Raw genomic sequence first — 3,818 nt, 5'->3', positions numbered from 1 at the left:
TAGGTATGTCTGAATCACTGTCGCATCTCTCATGTGATCTTAGCTATGATATCACTTCTTCAATTCTACAACCTTCGTTTCTCGTCTCTAGATTCATAAGAAACAGAAGGCCCTCAGTCACTCATCAAGTCCCAGTAGGACTTCCGTGCAGAGCACCGCACACGAAGAAACGTATAGAAAACCCCTTGGCCAGGGTAAGAATTTTACCATTAAATGTGTTTTTGATGAGTTTAGTAATTTCTGGTTCCATCGTTATATCTCAAATGAATATTAGTATTGAAGAGAGGTTTCAACACTCATTCAATTTTCTTGATTTTTACGGGTCATATGGTTATACAGGGCACCCAAAAATATACTCTTGTTATCTTGCTACTTTGCTAAATGAAAATATACCAGGGGTATTGATTAGTCAAATAGTCCTATTGAATGGGGGTTGAATCTCACCTTGTTTTTATCTGATTCTGATTGAGAATTTTCTTCCGTAGGGTTTTTCTTCCTGCTTTTTTTTGTCTTCGTCAAAGGTTCCTGTTTTCCTTTATTTTCTTTCTTGATCTTATTTGGTGATCCATTACTGGTCCAGCTTGTCGTGCCCTACAGGGTGATCTATCTTGGTGGTGCTACAGGGTGATCCATCTCCTCCGTACTACAGGGTGATCCACCGGTGCTACAGGGTGATCTATCTTGGTGGTGCTACAGGGTGATCCATCTCCGGTGCTACAGGGTGATCCATCTCCGCCATACTACAGGGTAGCCTAACACCATATACCGGGTGGCCCAAAAGGAGCACGCAAGTTATAATTGATTTATTTGAAAATTTGTGCTATACTGAGATATTTAAATAATTGTTTGCCCTTCTGTTTATTGATACCTGTTTGATATAGTGTTTGTTTATCGTTTATTGATTAAGAGTTTGTTTATTGATACCTGATTGGCATAGATATTTGTGAAACGGAAATTGAGGTATATTCTTCCTTTCACGATTGCTGATTGACACCGATGCGCCTACGCCTGAGCTCACGCGACGCAAACGAGTTTGTCTTACCATCCGATACTAGTATTTACGATTTCACCTACTCAATTTTCGTGGTAGTTTTACTCGACGTATTGTAGTTTTTTTTGAGCGTCGTTACTACCGTAATTTATGGCTGATTGAATTCGTGGTTAGATACACCGCGCTCTTGTATGGACATTTGAACATCGCGTAGTAGTGTGAATATTGCATTGTTGTCTTAGAAGCGTTGTTGGTTAATCCATGTAAGTTAGGATTACTGAATAAATCATATTGGGGATCTTTATCTTTTATTTCCAATATTAATTGGTAAGTTATTGATATTGTGAGTTACTCAGGGTATCTGGAGGATTAAATTTACCTGGCGCCCATTGAGATCTATTTGAAATTTGCTAAGTTGTTTAACCCACTCCCGTCTCCACTGTTTAGCTTAGCCGCGGATACCCATCTGTCTTATTTGTTACCGACAGATGATTTAGTCTCCTCTTGTGGTTTGTGAGGTGTAATTTTGGAATTTTAATATTTTTGATTGACGTGTGGGAGAGGGAGTGTCATTTCAATTCCAGTTCCACTTTTTGATAATTTCGCTGAGTGGGAGGTGCTCGATGACAGTGTGGTGCGCAATGATGCGATAGGCTCGTGTTTTTTGTGGAAATCCCTCAGATGCTTCGATTTCAAGTTTTACGTCAACACTGGAACTTTTGATGCTTCCCTTTGGAACAATCGATGACAAAGGGAGTTTTTTGTATAAAGTCGGCGATGTTGATCAGAGGCTTATGTTGATTAGTCATTTTGTAGCTGAGACCGAATTGTGCGTAGTTGAAATATGCTTGCAAAAAATTAATTTTCCCAAAATTCAGATGCATACCTATTTTCTTTGGGGTAATTTTCACCGTTCAGAGTCAACGTTATATTGGTGATATTCATATGGTTGAAAAGTGTTGGATCATTGTTGACTTTGGTGTAATCACGATCTTTTTGGAAACATACAATCACATATCGAGGGCTTTCGAGAAACGAGGAAGTCTTGACGGCCCATATTTCATTTTCTGCACCTTGTGTGAGAGCGGGCACCAAATGGAGTTCTCATTTTCTGAACGGTATGAGAATAGGAGTGTCGGCTTGGATAGCTTTTGAAAGTTGCAATTTGATTTGATCATGAGGGAAGATTCGTTCAACTTTCAGTTCGATATTTTCAATTTCCAGCCTAACTTCGGCCTTTGATGCCACTGTACCAGTAGTTTCGTACTAATCGGATGGTGTATTTACTATAGGAAACACATTGATGATCATTGAAAATATTCAAGAAATGCTTGATAGGTATGTTGAACGTTGAAGATGTAGTTTGAATGATGCCGAAGCTCTTGGGGTATGTCCATCCTGAGATTGCCAAGTGTTTGATATTTTCTTCGATGTGTGTGAGGAAGCCTCTGACAGTACTAACAATTCCAACTTCATGAACTGCTCCCAATTCTTTACCACGCTGCTCATACGTAGCAGATTGAAACATGAAATCACCAGCATTGTTCACGAAATTCACATGACCATCTCCCGTGGTCCTTTCAACTTTTCCGCTGATGAATAGCAGCTATCGTACAAAGCATCATAGGCATCCGATTGATTGATGTTGATTTCAATGACGTCATTGTTGCGAAAAGATTTGACGTAAGGGTAGTAGGTCTCTACCTTTTGTCGATCCTGGATCGACATCAACAGCAAATTCGAATATCGTATGAGACGGTGTGTCATGGTAGAATGCTCCAAACGTAATGTTGCTATCTATGTGTATGGTACGTACTTAAATGATATCTACAGGTAAATCGGGTGCGTAATGTAAATGAGGTCTGAGAAGAATAGATGAAAACCCTAAAATGCGGGCCAAACTATTTGCAGGTCGGAAATCAATCGAATGTTTCAGACAGTATATTCCACTTTTTAGCGTATTATTATTCAGTTTGAGATAAAAAAAATCTTCAGGGTTGCCTTATACGTTTTAGGTACAATATGTTTGCTCATCAAATTTTCGATATCATCAATTTCGTAAGATCCAGCAGTAATATCGATACTTTTTCGTTTAGTCGTGTCACCGTTTCCGTAATAATAAAATTTTGTACCTTCTTCAATGTTTGGTATAGTGTTGTACGAATGGAAACTTAGCAAAGCTAAACTGTATTCGGAATCCAATCGAATGGGCGGATTGAAATCGATGGATAGCGTCGAAAAACGACTCGTTAGCGTCAATATCATAGACATGACTGACATAATGTCAATACAACATTTCTTTTAATAATGATTGAAACAACAAAATTTTCAACGAAAATAAAATTCATTTTCACAATAATAACAACTAATGAACTTTCTTGTGTAAGTTTTATCAACAAAAAGTTCCATAATTTTTGTAGGTATTATGTAGTAGAAACTGTAGGCACAGATATCCACAATTACTTTGATGAAAATTTTGATACTGATCATTGTTATATGTAATCGTTGCACCTTTTCCAAAATATCGTATCAATTCCATTGGAGGTTTGAGATTACCAAAGCTATCGGAATATTGTACATCATCAACGTTTTTAATGTCAGTTACCCAATGTGTGTCTGTATTCAATTGAGACTACAATTTACAATAGCACATTCTCGTTGCCAAGGACCACAAGTTGGCAATGTATCACGCTTAAAGACTCCACGAAAATGCGGAATTTTCAATTGATGGGCACATTGTTGAATTTCCAAATCATATAATGCTCTATGGGAAAGCTTCAACAGGAGTTTTTTTTGCTTCTTCAAGTAAAGACCTCGTCCTTTGCGT

The sequence above is a fragment of the Leptinotarsa decemlineata genome, unplaced genomic scaffold (assembly GCF_025532065.1).
Source record: "Leptinotarsa decemlineata unplaced genomic scaffold, Ldec_3_MD MMD2_tig00026375_RagTag_RagTag, whole genome shotgun sequence".
NCBI lineage: Eukaryota > Metazoa > Arthropoda > Insecta > Coleoptera > Chrysomelidae > Leptinotarsa > Leptinotarsa decemlineata.
Note: the sequence above shows the minus strand (reverse complement) of the source record.